The sequence below is a fragment of the Giraffa tippelskirchi genome, chromosome 13, assembly GCF_054371585.1.
Source record: "Giraffa tippelskirchi isolate mGirTip1 chromosome 13, T2T-mGirTip1v1.2.pri, whole genome shotgun sequence".
Taxonomy (NCBI): domain Eukaryota; kingdom Metazoa; phylum Chordata; class Mammalia; order Artiodactyla; family Giraffidae; genus Giraffa; species Giraffa tippelskirchi.
Window position 1 is genome coordinate 79,971,484 of NC_137287.1, and position 19,861 is coordinate 79,991,344.

General features: G+C 38.7%; 1 protein-coding gene across 1 annotated transcript in view; it reads left to right on the forward strand.

Annotated features, from left to right (window-relative positions):
* Positions 1-19,861, forward strand: part of LOC145530960 (uncharacterized) — a 78,589-nt gene that overhangs the window by 21,402 nt on the left and 37,326 nt on the right. The gene's annotated exons all lie outside the window — the stretch shown is intronic.

Here is a 19,861-nt window from a genome sequence, read left to right on the forward strand (position 1 = left end):
ACCTCTGCACTAAACCAGACCCTAAAAAGAGAAAGCAAGTCTATGGAGGAGTACAGTGGGTCCTACCATGAAGTCGCTGGGCCTTTATCAACTGCAGACGGGGAAGTGAGGCTAACCTTTCCAGCCCAAGTACTGGGCCGGCCATGTGATCTTTTGGGAGATACGTTAGTAGTGCAAGTAGCTGATGTGGCCAGCACAGCAGGTAGTCACAAAAGATAGCAGATCATTTTTGCACAGCTGCCCTCAGGTTGCCCTGCTGTGACCCACACGGGGCAGCACCGGGGCCAGGACAGGGGCAGGCTGAGACTTGCCACAGGGAGAGGGTCTGGTGAGTTCTGCCACGCTGTGTACTTTTCATTGTTTTGGCCTTGTGTATTCCTGTTTCTTGGGGAGAAGCCAGATGGACCTGATTTTCTGGTGAGTTACCGTCACACATAACCTGTGTTCTTTTGTTTCTTTCATTATATCGCTTTGAGATGCTGAAATATCACCCCTGCACTTTAACAAATAGCACCTGGATGGTCTCATCTTGTTTCTTTGTGAAGCAATCGCAAAACACTTTAGTAAAAAAAGATTTATGACAGCTCTTCTATTTTTTTCTATTTTATATGTCTGCTAAATTCCCTTTTTTTAAAAACATTATAGAGAAAGCCACTGGTGGAATTGAAATGTCTAGAAATGTTAACATCTCCGTAAAAATAAGGCCACTCGAATCTTGTTAAACTGATATTGTATTCGTTGTGCTTCTTAATGCCCACGTTCATTCCAAAGGACTTATAAAGTGAAATCATCAAGAAGTTCCCAGCTGCACAAGTCTTTTGAAACTTTTCTGTTGTAACAGAGTCTGCGTTACCCATTACAAAAACATGCAAGGGAGCTTAAAGATAGTTTAACAAAAAGACTAGAAATGGAGAATATCCAGGTGGCTTTTTAAGTGTGGAACATAATAAAACAGTGTTTGGAAAGTATGATGCCAAGATATAATAACTAGAAAACAAAAAAGTCCATTTATAAGCTGAAGTGTAACTTTCAATCATAAATAGAAGAAATGTCAACCATGCAAGGAGGGGAAATAACATGAGCACTTAATAAATATGTAACAGACTAAAAGCCTTCAGATGTAGAAGAGCAATAGGACAGTATGTACTGGGCCCATCCTTCTGAAGCTCTGATCTAAGGCTTTGAGTTACACTCTCTATCAGTCAGGGCCTCCTCAAGGAAGAGAAATCACTTGACTATTTAAAACAGAGGGCCTGATGCAGAAAACTAGTCACCTGGGGGAAAGCAGAGTTGAAATGCCCAATAGCAAGACAGGGAGGCAACCCAGAGGTTAACACACCATCCCTGGGCCAGACTGAAGATGCAAAAGGTGAAGGTAATCACAGAGGAACCATAAGTGTCCCACTGTTGATCAGACGTTCCCAGGGACAGAAAGGGAGCAGGAGAAATACCCTGGCTTCTCCCTCCTCCCTCCCCCTATCTCCTGCTAGTATCTGCCTGGCCACTCACAGCTTGGGAACTGGCCCCACCGGGTTCATTGCTGCTACAGTACAGAAGAATAGATCCCAGGACAGACGGATCCAGGACCAGCACAAATATTGCTGCATTAGTGGATGCACACCCTTCCTCCAGTATGTTCAGGGGAGAACTTCCCTTGAAGGGACATGTACCACACCAGGATGACCAGGGACTCGGTCCTGCACATGATACTTCACTCAAAGCAAGTAGATTCACCTCTGACTTCTCCCTGTGTCTTGACAGAGTTGCTCTGCTGCATTACTTAAAGTAATATTTCAGTTTGGTCATACACATTTTTAAAGGGCTCATTTGGCTTGTAGTCTGGATGTCCTGCTGTAATTCATCCACTGGCCTTAGGGCAGAGCACACTTCATAACACCAAGGGCAGATTAAGTGGAAGTCCAGCTGGGCAGTTGTCCATGACACCAACCAACGAGAAATGCTAAGACATCAATGGGACGTTAAAACATCTCTGGAAATGTCACTAGCTGGAGAGAAAAAACAAACAAACAAATCCTTGCATTACCCCAAATTCCTCCAAAAGAGACAGAACTTACTTATCTGGTTGAATATTGGAACCCACTTTCAGACACTGCCTCGTCCACACCCTCAGCCTAAAACTGCTCTTGAGAACAATCAGGAAGCCAAATCCAAACAGTAAAGGAAATCTGTTAGCTCATATAATTTTAAAAAAGATGAGTCAAGGTGACCTTCAGGCAAGTCTTGATCTGCAGCCCAGTGATGTCCCCAGGCCCGTGCCTTCCTCATCGTTAGCTCATGGTTGTAGGAAGACTCCCAGTGGTCTGTCCACGAGGTGAGAAAAGCCCTCTTCTCTCAACACAAGATCTTCAGGGTCACCAACAATTATTGGCCAGGCTTGGGCTTCTTGGGAAATACAGTTTCCTTGAAAATTAGTGTTTCCTCCCCATTCGTCTGGTTGCTAATGCATAACTTAAGCTGTTTGAAATGAATACAGGCTGTGAGAGGACTCAGGACTAAGCTTACTCACATTTATGAGAAATTCCCACCTTCCTGCTTTCTCTGGCAGCTACCTCAGCTTCTGAAGGAGAATTAGCTTTTCCAGCCTTGAGAGACTTCAGATGTCTGGGCCCCCAGACACCATGGATGGCCAGTTCCCTTAAGTATCTCTTAGCAAAGTCAAACAGTAGAAACCTTTTAAACATAGTGGTAAGGACTGCTTACAGCTCAATTTAAATTCAAAAGGAAACATAAAGAATAAAAATAGATTATAAACATTTTATTTTCACTCATCCATTCATCAGTGTTTTGGCATGAGGCCAAGGCCTTTTCTTCAAATGTGAGTCTTTTCTCACATTAAACCTTAGACGTAATGCATTGAGGCATAAGATTTAGTTTCTTCTATTCTTGTTTTCTTTTAATGTGTAGTGAGAATTTAAAGGAACATGTGATGTGAGAAGAGAAAAATCCTTTTAAATTTTTACAATTTCCCCCAATTTTTATAGTTCGAGAGTAATTTTTAAGCTGTTGATTTTTATTAAGTCTTTCCAAGCATTTAATCTAGCTTTCTAGGGCAAAAAAAAAATTTCCTCTGTTGTCATACTCACGGCTCATTGGTTTCTGTAATTCTTTATTTCTTACTAACATGAAATTACAATAAACGTAACTGGCATAAATAAGTTTAGGAGAAGACACAAATAAATTGGGAGCTGTAAAACTCAGTTGGTGGAAACAAGTGTGCTTAGTGGGATAAGGGCAACACCTAAACCCATGAGCATTTGGAGGACTCTGGGCTTATATTAAGATGTTTCACAGAAGTGAAGTGAAGTTGCTCAGTCGTGTCCGACTCTTTGCAACCCCATGGACTCCTCTGTTAATGGGATTTTCCAGGCAAGAGTACTGGAGTGGGTTGCCATTTCCTTCTCCAGATTCTTCTTCACAGAAGAACAGAACATATTAAATGGCCAAGTATTCAGTTCAGCAGACATTGGTTGAGACAGCAACTACTGCATTATGTTCCCTTTCTGCTTTCAGAAAGGCCACCTGCAGCCTAAGCTTGTATCACTCACATAAGACCTACCTCAAGGTCACAATACATATTTAAAATCTCCAAAATCCTGATTTTTTTATACCAGATGTCAGTGCCACAGCCTTGTTAGAAATGTACTCAGAGTCTGAAAACACAGTAGGAAATATTTTAACCCACTCTTTGCTGCAATATACAAATGTGTCAGTGGGAACAGGGAACAGGGAAGTTGTCCCTGTCTGAGATCTGTAGGATCATCCTGTTACCCTCCAGCCCACCTTGTCAGTTCACACAGTTCCATGTTTTTTAATCTATTCTTTGTAACACCTCATTTTATGGTAACAAATTCTGCATGAGTTGTGAAAATAATAGAAAAGACTTAAACTGGTTTAATCAACAAAGGAAATATATTGGCTCATTTAAAAACTTCAGAGGAAGAGCAGGTTTCAGGCAAGGTTCAGAGATCTGGTGTACAGTTGCACAGTCTGTGCACTGCTCAAAGGTGCCTGGGCAAGGAAGCAAGTGGGAGCTGGATCCAGCTCACAATCCATATGCCCAGGCATGGAGCTGGGTCTACCTGGAGGAAGGGGTGCTGTTTTATTCACACAAAGGAGCCCCTGTTAGCAAAGCCATGCTCCTACAGGTGGAACTTTTCCAATTCATCCACCCAGAAGTACTTTAGGTCCAAACAGTGGGAACGCTACTAACCCAGCAATGTCAGCCAAAGGTCCATTTCTTTTCCCCTGTCTTTTCTACATTTTCCTTATGTTCGCAACATCCATAGGTTGACTCCACCCGTGCTCACCAGGTAAAGACTAGTATTAACTCAGTCATCCTTTTTCTTGCCCAGTGGGAAACTGATTCCCTGATTACTGACTAGGCTAACTTTATATTGGGTCAACCTGGATCCTGTATCCATTGCTAAACCAATCACTGTGGCAGGTGACTGAAATACACTAGTTGGCTAACGTAGGATTTACATCTGCCGTTTTGCTATTTTTCTTTCATAAGTCTTTTCATTTCTCTGTTTCTCTAGTACTGCCTTCTCTTGTGTTAAACAAACATTTGCTAGTATATCATTTTAATTTCCTTGTTCTTTCTTTCAGAGTATTTTGTTTTTTCTTTTTAGGGTATTTCTTTTAGTGGAATTGTTTGTTTATTCATTCACCTACTGAAAGATATCTCACTGTTACTTTATTTTTTTTTTTAATAAATTTATTTATTTTAGTTGGGGGCTAATTACTTTACAATATTGTAATAGTTTTTGCCATACATTGACATGAATCAGCCATGGGTTTACATGTGTTCCCCTTCCTGGACCCCCCACCCACCTCCCTCCCCATCCCATCCCTCTGGGTCATCCCATTGCCCCGGCCCTGAGCCCTTGTCTCATGCATCGAACATTGAATGGTGTTCTGTTTCACATATGATAATATACATGTTTCAATGCTATTCTCCCAGAACGTCCCACCCTCACCTTCTCCCTCAGAGTCCATAAAATTGTTCTATGCATCTGTGTCTCTTATTCTGTCTCGCATATAGGGTTATCGTTACCATCTTTCAAATTCCATATATATGCATTAGTATACTGTATTGTTGTTTTTCTTTCTGGCTTACTTCACTCTGTATAATGGGCTCCAGTTTCATCCATCTCAGTAGAACCGATTCAAATGTATTTTTTTAATGGCTGAGTAATATTCCATTGTGTATGTGTACCACAGCTTCCTTATCCATTCGTCTGCTGATGGACATCTAGGTTGCTTCCATGTCCTGGCTATTGTAAACAGTGCTGCGATGAACATTGGGGTACATGCGTCTCTTTCAATTCTGGTTTCCTCGGTGTGTATGCCCAGCAGTGGGATTGCTGGATCATATGGCAGTTCTATTCCCAGTTTTTTAAGGAATCTCCACACTGTTCTCCATAGTGGCTGTACTAGTTTGCATTCCCACCAACAGTGTAAGAGGGTTCCCTTTTCTCCACACCCTCTCCAGCATTTATTGCTTGTAGACTTTTGGATAGCAGCCCTTCTGACTGGTGTGAAATGATACCTCATTGTGGTTTTGATTTGCATTTCTCTAATAATGAGTGATGTTGAGCATCTTTTCATGTGTTTGTTAGCCATCTGTATGTCTTCTTTGGAGAAATGTCTGTTTAGTTCTTTGGTCCATTTTTTGATTGGGTCGTTTATTTTTCTGGAATTCAGCTGCAGAAGTTGCTTGTATATTTTTGAGATTAATTGTTTGTCTGTTGCTTCATTTGCTATTATTTTCTCCCATTCTGAAGGCTGTCTTTTCACCTTGCTTATAGTTTCCTTTGTTGTGCAAAAGCTTTTAATTTTAATTAGGTCCCATTTGTTTATTTTTGCTTTTATTTCCAATATTCTGGGAGGTGGGTCATGGAGGATCCTGCTGTGATTTATGTCGGAGAGTGTTTTGCCTATGTTTTCCTCTAGGAGTTTTATAGTTTCTGGTCTTACGTTTAGATCTTTAATCCATTTTGAGTTTATTTTTGTGTACGGTGTTAGGAAGTGTTCTAGTTTCATTCTTTTACAAGTGGTTGACCAGTTTTCCCAGCACCACTTGTTAAAGAGATTGTCTTTTCTCCATTGTATATTCTTGCCTCCTTTGTCAAAGATAAGGTGTCCATATGTGCGTGGGTTTATCTCTGGGCTTTCTATTTTGTTCCATTGATCTATATTTCTATCTTTGTGCCAGTACCATACTGTCTTGATGACTGTGGCTTTGTAGTAGAGCCTGAAGTCAGGCAGGTTGATTCCTCCAGTTCCATTTTTCTTCCTCAAGATTGCTTTGGCTATTCGAGGTTTCTTATATTTCCATACAAATTGTGAGATGATTTGTTCTAGTTCTGTGAAAAATACCATTGGTAGCTTGATAGGGATTGCATTGAATCTATAGATTGCTTTGGGTAGTATACTCATTTTCACTATATTAATTCTTCCAATCCATGAACACGGTATATTTCTCCATCTGTTTGTGTCCTCTTTGATTTCTTTCATCAGTGTTTTATAGTTTTCTATATATAAGTTTTTTGTTTCTTTAGGTAGATATATTCCTAAGTATTTTATTCTTTTTGTTGCAATGGTGAATGGTATTGTTTCCTTCATTTCTCTTTCTGTTTTCTCATTATTGGAGTATAGGAATGCAAGGGATTTCTGTGTGTTAATTTTATATCCTGCAACTTTACTATATTCATTGATCAACTCTAGTAATTTTCTAGTAGAGTCTTTAGGGTTTTCTATGTAGAGGATCATGTCATCTGCAAACAGTCTCACTGTTACTTTAATTTCCATTTCCCTAATGACATATGGTGTTGAGCATCTTTTCATATGATTATTTGCCATCTGTAATCTTTTTTGGTGAGGTGTCCAGGTCTTTTGCCTATTGTTCAATGAGTTGATTTATCCTCTTACTAATTTTAAAGAGTTCTTTACATATGTTGGATAACAGTCCATCACCAGATGTCTTTTATAAATATTTTCTCTTAGGCTATGGTTTGTCTTTTAATTCTCTTGACATTATCTTTTGCAGAGGAGAATTTCTTAATGAATTCTACCTAATGAATTATCTTTTTCATAGATTGTGCCTTTGGTGTTAAAGTTGGTTTTTTACTGTAGGAGTTTGAAAATTCTTTATATATTCAAGACTACTCTTTTATCGTATACGTGGTTTGCAAATATCTTCTCCCACTTTGTAACTTAAAAAAAAATCTTAATATCGTCTTATGTAGAGCAAAGACTTTAAAAATTTTGATGGAGTTCAGTTTGTCTATTTTTTCTTTTAGGGATCAAGGTTTGATTTCAAATTCAAGAACTCTCCAGAGATGCAAACGATCATCTCCTTTTTTTCTAAAAGTATTTGTAGTTCCATATTTTACATTAGAGACTATTTTAGTGATCTATTTTGAATCAGTTTTTGTTTTAGGTGTAAGACTTAGATTGAGATTTTTTTTTCCTCATCTCTGGATGTCCTATTGCTCAAATAGCAATTGTTGAAATGCTATCTCTCCTCAATGGAATTGCTTTTGCAACTTCTCCAAAAATCAGTTGAGCATATATTTTTTCTCTTTTTGGAAAGGACAATTCATTTTTTATAAAGCTTTGATTTATAGCATTATCTAAGTTGCATGTGTATGATATTATATTTCTACTTCTGTATACCCTACAATTGGAGAAGGAAATGGCACTCCACTCCAGTACTCTTGCCTGAAAATCCCATGGACAGAGGAGCCTGGTAGGCTACAGTCCATGGGGTAGCAAAGAGTTGGACATGACTGAGCGATTTCACTTCACTCACTTCATACTTAATCACTGGAGAAGGAAATGGCAACCCACTCCAGTAGTCTTGTTTGGGGAATCCCATGGACAGGGGAGCCTGGCAGGCCATGGTCCATGGGGTCACAGAGAGTCGGACACAACTGAAGTGACTGAGCAAGAGAGAGAGATACCCTACAATACAACATGCTCACCACCAAAAATTTAGTTTCCATCTATATGGAAACTCACCACACAGTTGATCCCCTTTATCTGTTTCACTCACCTCTTCATCTACACTGTTCTATCTACTGTATCTATGTCAAACTCCTTTTAATACATTAAACCTAACTGGTGACATTGGCAGTATCAAGGGAGCATTTAAAATAATTATTTTAAAATTGCTGAGTTTAGATTGGGACCAGTTGAATCTGATGATAATATGTCATCCAAGGAATGACCTATGTGCAATTGGAATAATGGAACTAGGACTCATTTGTGAAGCTGAATATCAAGCTTACTAATCTTACCACTTTTTAAAAGAGAATTTTGCTTTCTTTCTTTTTGCTTATAGTGTTTTACCTAGATTGAGTATAGTTTTATTATGGTGAAACAGAAATCAAAATTAACACCTGGCATACTCCTCTCTAGGTTGTGTGTACAATCATACATAGGAAGGAAAATTAATTTTCTCTGTACAGTTCAGAAAGTTTGCTTGTGTCCTTTTTATCCTGCTGTTACTTACTTAGGCTATGAATGCAAGGATGGATTTCAGAGAGAAGCCAAAGCTGAAATGCTCTGTTTTTTTATTGAGGTATAGTTGATTTACAATGTTGTGTTGGTTTCAGGTGTACAGCAAAATGATATACATGTTCTTTTTCAGATTCTTTTCCATTTTTCCATTATACATTATTATATTGAATATAATTCCCTGTGCAAACAGTAGGGGCTTGCTATTTATCTGTGTTGTATTTAATAGCTTATATCCCCTCTTAATCTCATATAGTAAGTCCCCTCCATACAGATGAGTCCATTCTGAGAGTGTGTTCATAAGTCCAATTTATTCGTAAGTCTGACAAAGTTAACCTAGGTACCCAACTAACACAATCAGCTATATAGTACTGTACTGTAATATGTTTATAATACTTTTCACACGAGTAACACATAAAAAAAAACAAAAAATATAACATTTTAAATCTTACAGTACCTTGAAAAGTACCATGAAAAGTATGGTAACACAGTACAACAGCTGGCATCCAAGGGCTGATATTGAGTGAACAGGCAAGAAGAGCTGCTGACTGGAGGAGGGAGGGGACGTGGGAGATGGTAGAGCTGAAGTATCAAAAGTAGTAGATGGAGGGTGAGCAGCAGTTTTGCTCACGCCTGATGTTGGTGTCACAGGTTCTGGTTCCTTGCTGCATTCAACTATAGCTACCCTGTTGAAAAAATGCTCCAGTGATGTCTGGGTTAAGTAGCTTTCTTTTTCTTATCATAGGTGACATGGTAGCACTGGATTGTATTCCGAACAGCTGCTACAACCTTGTGTACCATTTTACATTGGGTTCTGTGCCTCAAAATTGAACAGTGCCTCCTCAAATAAAGACAATCCCCTCGCCACTTCCTGCTCATAGATCTGTTTGGTTCTTCAGTTACTTCTTCTTCCTCTTGTCTCTCTCCGTCCTGTCTCTGAGTCTCCAGTTCCTTCAGGTCTTCATTAGTAAGTCCTCGTGTTGCCCAGCAAGGAGTTTAGTGAAGTTGTCCTCTAGCAGATCTAGTCCCAGCTTCTTGCTGAGGGTTACTCAGTTGCTGAAGACCTCTTCGGACTCCTCATCCACCTTCTCAAGTCCACAAAAATTGTGAATAAGATGCGGGCAAAGATTATTCCAAGCCCCATTCGTGGTGACGGCCATAACTTCACACCAAGCAAACTCAGTGTTTTTTATGGACTTGTAGGTGTTAGAGTCCTTCCAAAATTGTTGCAAGGTTGTTCCTGATTCATCAGTTGCCTTCACTGTCTGATGAAAAGTGTGACATATATAATATATCTTGAAAGTCTCTGCAGTATAACTTCCTGGTCCATAGGTTGGATGAGCAACATAGTACTTGATGGCAGATGCACTACTTTGACATTGGAGTGAAAGTCGTCCATGAATGGGGGTGGCCTGGAGCATTGTCAAGCAGCAAAAGAATGTTGAATAGGATGTTCTACTCCAAGCAATATTTCTCTACCTTTGGGATTAAGTGGTGGAAAAACCAGTCCTGGAAAATGGCCTGTGTCACCCGGGGTTAGGGGTTACTCTTCCACACGACAGGAAGAGAGTCTGTGGCTATATTTTTATGGGCTCTTGGATTCTCTGAATGATGAACTAAGAGAGGCTTCAGCTTCATTTCGCTGGAAGCATTGCCAAAAGAGAGTTTGCCTATCCTTTGCCACTTTATAGCCTGGCATCAACTTTTCCTCCTTACTGATGTAACCTCGGTCTGGCATCCTCTTCCAGTACAGTCCTGTCTCATCCACCTTAAAAACCTGTTCAGTTAAATACGCACCTTCATCAATAATTTCTCAGAGCTTTTCAGGAAATTCCCAGGCAGCTACCGTATCTGCACTCACTGGCTCGCCGCTTACTTTTATGTCATGAAGGTTGGCTCCTGCCTTGAAGCATCTGAAACGAGCCATGGTTGGGCATTAGAAGATGAGCTCTCTGATTCTTCACTGTGTTTCTTCTTCAAGTCTTCATAAAGGCTTTTCCTCTTGAATCAGCATTAAGCTGAGCAGGACTCGACATTGATGCTGATCCTGCCTCTGAGAAATTTCTCCTCCTCCATCACTGTTCCACACTTCTTCGATATAATTGTCAACATCATCAGCATAGCAGACTTCACGTGTTCCATGATCTCACCCTTGTTCTTTAGAATCGTGCTGATGGTTGAACGATCCATATTAAAAAAATGCATGACTCCTCCCATCTTTTCACCTTGCTCCACTCTAATTTGCACTTTTGCTTCCATCGTTACTACTTTGCTTCAGGACGTGCTGGGCTTGGAAAAAAGATACTATACTACTGTACTCTATACAGTACTGTACAATAAAGTACACAAAAGTATAACCACTTGTAGAGGATGTACTCATATAACAGTGTATGTCAGATACATGAACTGATTTACGTGATTGGACATGGGAACACACATTCGCACCTTTGAAAGTTTACAACTTGAAGGTTCAGATGTAGGGGACCACTATATTCCTAATTTATCCTTTCCTCCACTTTTCCCTTGGAAAACCGTAAGTTTATTTTCTATGCCTATGAGTCTATTTCTGTTTTGTAAGTAAGTTCATTAATATCATTTTTTTAGATTCCACATATAAGTGATATTATGTGATATTTGATTTTCTTTGACTTAGTGTGATTATCTCTAGGTCCATCCATGTTGCTGTAAATGACAGTATTTCATTCTTTTTTATGAAAGCAGTATTCCATTGTGCATGTGTATGTGTATATGTATTATGTGTGCATATTTTATATGCCATGCTTAGTCGCTCAGTCGTGTCTGACTCTTTGTGAGCCCATGGACTGTAGCCCACCACCCCATGGACTGTAGCCTGCCATGCTCCTCTGTCCATGGGGATTCTCCAGGCAAGAGCCCTGGAGTGGGTAAGCTATCCCTTTTCAAGGGGATCTTCCCGACTCAGGAATCGAACCAAGGTCTGCATTGCAGGTGGATTCTTTACCAGCTGAGCTACCAGAGAAGCCCCATATGTGTATGTATGTGTATATATACATATATAGATTTACATGCATAATCTTCTTTATCCATTCATCTGTCACTGTACACTTACATTGTTTCCTTGTCTTGGCTGTTGTAAATAGTGCTACTGTGAACTTTGGAGTGCATATCTATTTTTGAACTATATAGTTTTTGTATTTTCCAGATATATGCCCAGGAGTTGGATTGCTGGATCATATAATAACACTGTTTAGGTTTTTAAGGAAGCTCCATACTGTTCTCCATAGTGACTGCAACAATTTTTGTTCCCATCAACAATGTAGGAGGATTTCCTTTTCTCTACACCCTCTCTGGCATTTATTATTTGTAGAGTTTTTGATGATGACCATTCTGAGTTGTGTGAGATGATACTTGATTGTAGTTTTGATTTGCATTTCTCTAATAATTAGCAATGTTGAGCATCTTTTCATGTACGTGTTGGCTGCCTGTATGTCTTCTTTGGAGAAATGTCTATTTGCGTGTTCTGCCCATTTTTTGATTGAATATTTTGTTTTCCTGACATTGAGTTGTATGAGCTATTTGTATATTTTGGAAATTAAGCCCTTGTCAGTCTCATCATTTGTAAATATTTTCTCCCATTCTGTGTGTTGTTTTTTTGTTTTGTTTTTGGTTTCCTTGGCTGTGCAAAAGCTTATAAGTTTGATTAGGTCCCATTTGTTTATTTTTGCTTATGTTTCTTTTGCCTTGGAAGATTGACCTAAAAAAACGTAGCTACAGTTTGTCAGGGAATGTTTTGTCTATGTTCTCATCTAGGAGTTTTATGGTGTCATGTCTTACACTTGAGTCTTTAAGCCGTTTTGAGTTTATTTTTGTATATAGTGTGAGGGAGTTTTCTGACTTCATTAATTTACATACAGCTGTCCAACTTTCCCAACACCACTTGCTGAAGGGCCTGTCTTTTCTCCATTGTATATTCTTGCCTCCTTTGTTGACTATAGATGTGTGGGTTTATTTTTGGGCTTTCTGTTCTGTTCCATTGATCCATATGTCTGTTTTTTTGTGTCAGTAGCATGATATTTTGATTACTGTAGCTTCATAGTATCTTCTGAGGTCTGGGAAGGGTTATGCCTGAAGCTTTGTTCTTTTCCCCTCAGAATTGCTTTGTCAACTCTGGGTCTTTTGTGGTTCCATATACATTTTAGGAGTATTTCTTTTATTAATAGTTCTGTGAAAAATGTCATGGGTAATTTGATAGGGGTCACACTAAATCTTTAGACTGCCTTTGGGTAGTATGACCATTTTTAACACTATCAATCCTTCTAAATCAATGGCATGAGATATCTTTCCATTTCTTTGTATCATCTTCAGTTTCCTTTATCAATATTTTATAGTTCTCAGTGTATTAAGTCTTTTTGCTTCTTGGTCAGGTTTATTTCTTGATATATATATTTTTTATTTTCGAAGCCCTTTTAAAGGGGATTCTTTTTTAAACTTTCTGACACTTCATTGTTACTGTAAAGAAATGCAACTGATTTCTGTATGTTAATCTTGTATTCTGCTACCTTGCTGAGCATGTTTATCACTTCTAATAGTTTTTATATGAAGTCTTTTGGGTTTTCTATATATAGTATCATGTCATCTGCATATAATGAAAATTTTACCTCTTCCCTTCCAATTTGAATACTTTTTATTTTTTTCTTCTCTGATTGCTATGGCTAGGACTTCCAATATTATGCTGAATAGAAGTGGTGAGAGTGGGCATCCTTGTCTTTTTCCAGATTTTAGGGGAAAAGCTTTCAGCTTTTCACTGTTGAGTATTGTTGACTGTTGGCTGTGGGTTTGTCATAAATAGCTTTTATTATGCTGAGATATGTTCCCTCTATACCCACTTTGGTGAGGTTTTTATCATGAATGAGTGTTGAATTTTATCAAATGATTTTTCTACATCTATTGAGATGATCATGTGGTTTTTCAGTTTTCTTTTGTTGATGTGGTATATGACATTGGTTGATTTGTGTATGTTGAACCATCTTTGTGACCCTGGGGTAAAACCAACTTGATCCTCTTTATGTGTTGTTGGATTTGGTTTGCTAATTTTATTGAGGGTTTTTGCATCTATATCCATCAAAGATACTGGCCTGTAACTTTTTTTTTTTTGGTAGTATATTTGTCTGGTTTTAGTATCAGGGTGATGGTGGCTTCATAGAATGATTTTGGGATCATTCCTTCCTCTTCAGTCTTTTGGAAGAGTTGAAAAGCATCAGTACAAGTTCTTTGTATGTTTGTTTGAATTCCTCGGTGAAGGCGTCTGGTCCTGGGCTATTGTTTACAAGGTGTTTTTTTGTTTGTTTGCTTTTTTGTTTTGTTTTTTTAATTACAGAGTCTGTTTCACTTCTAGTGATCAGTCTGTTCAAATTCTATATTTCTTCTTGATTCAGTTTTGGTGGGCTATGTGTTTCTAGAATCATGTATGTATTCTGTATGCTTCTAGAATCAGATGTTATTTCTGTTTTATTTCTTCTTTTTTCTTCTTGGTGAGCCTGGCCAGAGGCTTGTTGATTTTATCCTTTTAAAACATGAGCTCTTGGTTTTACTGATTTTTTTTCCTAATCTCTGTTTTACTTATTTCCTTCTTGATCTTTATTATTTCCTTCTTTCTGCTGACTTTGGGTTTATAATTGTTTTGGATGGTAGGTTAAGTTGTATATTTGAGTTTTTTTCTTGTTTTTTTGAGGAAAGTCTATATTGCTGTGAACTTCCCCTTTAGGACTGCTTTTCTCCATCTCATAGATTTTATATGGTTTTGTTTTCATTGTCATTTGTCTCAAGGTATTTTTAAATTTCCTCTCTGATTTCATCACTGACTCATTGGTTTTTGTAATAGCATGTTGTTTAGTCTCCATATAATCTTTTTTTTTTTCTCTTGTTTCTGTTTGTGTGGTTGATCAGTTAAGCATGTTTTTCGTGAGTCTGTTTCTGAGTTCTTCATTCTGTACCATGGATCTGTGTGTCAACTCTTCCATCAATACTACACAGTCTTGATTACTATAGCAATAAAGTAAGTTTTGAAATCAAGTAGAATAATTCCTCATACTTCATTCTTCTTTTGTAAAAAGAAAAATAGTCATTTAATCTCCTTGACCTTCAATATAAATTTTTCAATAATTTTGTCTATACCTAAAAAAGTCTTGCTGGGATTTTGGAAGGAATTGCATTAAACCTACATATCAATTTGTGGATAACTGATGTCTTTACTGTGTTGAGTCTTATAGTCAATGAACATAGTATGTTTCTCCATTTATTGAGGTCATCTTTGATTTCTTTTATCAGTATTGTGCAGTTTTTGGCATACAAGTACTACACTTGTTTTGACAGATTTACACCTAATATTTTAAGTGATTATAACAGCATTGGATTTTAATTTTAGCGTTCATGTGTTTATTGCTAGTATATAGAAATTATATTTCATCTTTCTCTTGTAACCTGTGACTTTCTTGAATTTCCTTAGTTGTTCTAGTTCTTTTGTAGAATCTTTGTAATTTTCTATGTAGATAATCATTTCATCTACACATAGGGACAGCTGTATGTCCTTCATTTTCTATCTCTATGTCTTTTATTTCCTTTTCTTGCCTTATTGCTCTGAATAGAACTGCCAGCACTATGTTCTATGAGAGTTGTCAGAACAGACATCCTTACCTTGTTCCAGGTCTTAAAAGGAAAGCATATCATTTATCATTAACTAGGTCTTTTGTCATTAACTAGGATGTTAACTGTAGTTTTTTATACATATTCTTTATCAAGTTGTGGAAATTTCCCGCTCTTCCTTTTTGTCTGAGAGATTTTGTTTTAATCGTGAATAGGTGTGGAATTTTATCAAATACTGTTTCTCTACTAGTTGATATGATCATATGATTTTTCTACATTAGCCTATTAAAGTGTTGGTCCACTGATTGATTTTTGAAGATTCTACCAACCTTGTATCCCTGAAGTAAACCCCACTTGATTTTGTGTACATTCTTTTTAGGTTCCTAGTATTTTGTTAAAGGCTTTTGTAACTATGTTTATTTTGTAACTATGTTTAACATACGTTTTGTAGCTATGTTTATGTTGTAACTATGAAAGCTATAGTTTCCAGTAGTCATGTATGGATGTCAGAGTTGTACCATAAAGAAAGCTGAGCGCCAAAGAACTGATGCTTTTGAACTGTGGTGTTGGAGAAGGCTCTTGAGAGTCCCTTGCACTGCAAGGAGATCAAACCAGTCAGTCCTAAAGGAAATCAGTCCTGAATATTCATTGGAAGGAATGCTGCAGTCCATGGGATCACAAAGAATCGGACATGACTGACTGACTGAACTGACGAGAGATATTGGTCTGAAGCTTTTTAAATTGTATTTCTCTGGTTTTGGTGTCAAGGTAATAATAGCTTAATAAAAGGAATTGACAGGTACTCTTCCCTCTTCTGTTTTTTGAATGACATTGTGTAGAACTGGTGTCAATGTTTTACAGCCTTTTTCAGTGAAATGATCTGAATCTGGAGATTTCTTCTAGCATGTTTTAAATTTTTGAATTCCATTCTCTATTATAGGAGGTGGATCAAAAAAGATCTTGCTGTGATTCATGTGAGAGAGTATTCTGCCTATGTTCTCCTCTGAGAGTTTTATAATACCTGGTCTTACATTTAAGTCTTTAATCCATTTTGAGTTTTGGTGTTAGAGAATGTTCTAATTTCACTCTTTTACATGTAGCTGTCTAGTTTGAGACTTCTGTTTGATAGATGGTTTACTGGGAAGTATGTTATTTAATTTCAAGTTTTTAAAGATGTTCTTTTTTTAACATTTTGTTACTGGTTTCTAGTTTGATTCTATTGTGGTTAGAGAACATATTCTTATGATTTCTATTCTTTTAAAGTTTGTTGAGGTTTCTTTGATAGCTCAGGATGGCATATGTTGCATGGATGCTTAAGAAGAGTATGTATTCTAACATTGTTGGGTGGGCAGATCTGTAGATATGGTTGTTGGTTGATAGTGTTTTCAGTTCTGGTCACTCTATCAGTTTCTGAGATAGGGATTTTGAAGTCTCCAGCTGTAACTATGGAGTTATCTACTTGTACTTTCAGCTGTCTGTTTCAGTTTCGCATAAGTGGAATCCTGTTTTTTGGTTCAGGCACATTTTGGATTGCTAGATCTTGGTGGATTGATCCTTTCATCATTATATAATGCCCTCCTTTGTCTCTGGTAGTTTTCTTTGCCCTGAGATCTATTTTATCTGTTATTAATTAAGCCATCTTACTGGTATTTAATTAATATTTACATATCTTTTTCCATGCTTTCAGTTTTACTCTGCCTATATCATTATATTTTCATCTTGAGCCACAGTCCTCAAAAGCTATGATCCAATCATGTGATGCTTCTTCCACATTCCTACCCCTGCACCTTCAGCAGCCACTCCTCTGCTCTGGATAACTCTGCTGACTGTCTTCAGGTGTTGGCTAGGATGCCTTCTTCTAAGAACACTTCCCAACTCCACACATCTAGATTATATGCCTGTGTCATGTGCTATATTATACAGGAGTATACCTAGTGAGAAATTGACCTCAGCCCCACCCAGGGAAGGCACTCTGACCATCATGGACTGGAGGGCTGGCTTATAGTCATTCATCCTCCACTGGTGATAACCTCACTTAAAGATGACCTTAACTTCACTTATATTTGAAGATTAGAAATTAACACTTGTTATTAAAATGGAAGAAAATCTATTTAAATATGAGCAAGAAATCTGGAATTTAAATTTTTTTTTAATTTTTAAAAATTTTAATTGGAGGCTAATTACTTTACAGTATTGTGGTGGTTTTGTCATACATTCACATGAATCAACCATGGTTGTACATTTGTTCCCCATCCTGACCCTCCCTCCCACCTCCCTCCCCATCCCATACCTCAGGGTCATCCCAGTGCACCAGCCCTGAGCACCCTGCCTCATACATTGAACCTGGACTGGCAATCTGTTTCACATATGATAATATACGTGTTTCAACGCTATTTTCTCAAATCATCCCACCCTCGCCTTCTCCCCCAGAGTCCAACAGTCTGTTCTTTACATCTGTGTCTCTTTTGCTGTTTCACATATAGGGTCATCATTACCATCTTTCTAAATTCCATATATATGCGTTAATATACTGATTACCATCTTTCTAAATTCCATATATATGCGTTAATATACTGTATTGGTGTTTTTCTTTCTGACTTACTTCGCTCTGTATAATAGGCTCCAGTTAATTCACCGGAGGGTGTGTGTGGGTGTGTGTGTGTGTATTTATTTTTTGCCTGCCCTGGGTCTTCATTGTGACATGAAGGCTTTCTCTAGTTGTGATATGCAAGGGCTTCTCTGTCGGGCTTAGTTGCCCTGTGGCATGTGGGATCTTAGTTCCCCAAACAGGGATCAGACCCACATCCCCTGCATTGGAAGGCAGATTTTTAACCACTGGACCACCAGGAAAGTCCCAAGAGTAAAGGATATTATTTATAGGAGTGTCAAAATTCACTATCTAGACAGACTTTTTTAATTGACTTAAGAGCAGAAATCCACACATCAGGAGTATAACCAAAAAAAAAAATTTTTTTTTTTCACTGTGCTCCTGGCAACAGCCTGGAATAATTCTGCAAAAACTCCAGCTGTGAAGAAAGTCACTCTGACTATGTCACGTCATCTGAGTCCCTGCCGCTGTGCTTTGTGCTTGGGCATTTTTCACCCACCTGGTTCTAATTGCCTGAGCAGGGCTTCCATTCTATGTGGGAGAAGTGAGGCTGCCCTAGCTTCATTTTACAGAACGTGCCAGATGTATGATAGATACAGGCTCTGGAGGGTAGAGAATGGGTGTAGCAAGCACTTCCTCTTCTTGGGTAACTATACCCCAACGTCCTATATGCAGATCAGTGGTTCTCTCGGTGTGGTCACTGGACTGGCAGCATCAGCCTCACCCAGGCACAAGTTAGATATGCAAATTCCCAGGCTCCACACCAGACCTCCTGAATCAGACATTCCAGTGCAGGGCCCAGAAATCCATGTTTTAACAGACTCTCTAGGTAATTCTGCTGCTACTACCATGGGGAGCCCCCCTCCTTCCCTAATCTCAGGCACCCCAGATCAGGAGTGGAACACAGGTCCTGTGCTTGCCTAGTTAAAGTAAATGTCAGGACTTCATCCGAAGCTCCCAGAAGACTTCTGTTCTTCCAACTGCCTTGGACTCAGTTCCTTGTACAGCTGGTTTGTAATCCCAAATGGAGAACCTGTCTGAGAATGAAGCCAGTGAGTGGAAGAAAGCCTCGTGAGCTGGGCCAAGCCCTGCGCCTTGGGCAGAGAGAACCAGCTCCTGATAATACTGTTGGAGCCGGACATCCAGCACACTCAAGCCAGCTCTGCCGTGGGCTATCCAGATAGAAATGCAGATTACCTTTTTACTGAAGCCAGTTTGGCCTGCATATCTTGACACTTAAGACTGAAGGAATTCTAAGGAATACAACATGCAAACACTATTCTAAGCCAGTCAGTGAAGATAAGTGTTTAAAAAAAAAACAAAAACCACTAATCTAATGAGAACTCACTCTTAGCAGAGAACCTTCTCTCCTGATTTATGGATAAAATTAAGGACACTTGGACACTCTTATCAACATGGCCCTTTTCTTTCTCCTTTCTTAGACACAGTGATAACTCCTGGGGAGGGCTTCCTCACCCCCTGTACACCCCTTGCCTTCCTACGTCTCCCAGGACCTTGCTTCTTGGGTCACTCTTCTCCCTGCTGTGTGCCCACCTCTCCATCTCTGAAGCCTCCTTGCCATAAATATACTCAAAATTCCCATTCTTGGAGTATGGCCCAGCTTAACCACCACTTCTCATTCAAACCTTACAAGTAAAGTAGCATCAGTTTACTATTTTGACTGCCTCACTTCCTAATGTACTTCAGTTTGACTTCTCTCATCACCACTTACTTGAAAATGTTTCTATTAGGATTACCAGTGGAATCCTAACTAGTGGATTACCAGTGCCCAACCCATGCTGAATCTAGTGGATAATTTCTTAAGTTCTTGCTTGTGTTTGACATCATTGGTCATTCCTTTCTTCTTGATATCTTCTAATTCTTTGACTTCTATGATACCACTCTTCTAATTCTCTCCACAGTTTTGGCTTTTCCATCACTGCCTCCTTTATCACTCCCTCTTCCGTGTACCTGGTGAAAGTTGGCATTATCTAGGATTCTGTTATTAGCACATTATTCCTTTCCTCTTACATGCTCTCCACGGTTGCTCTTATCCATTCTTCTCTCTCGACTAGCACTGTGTTCCAT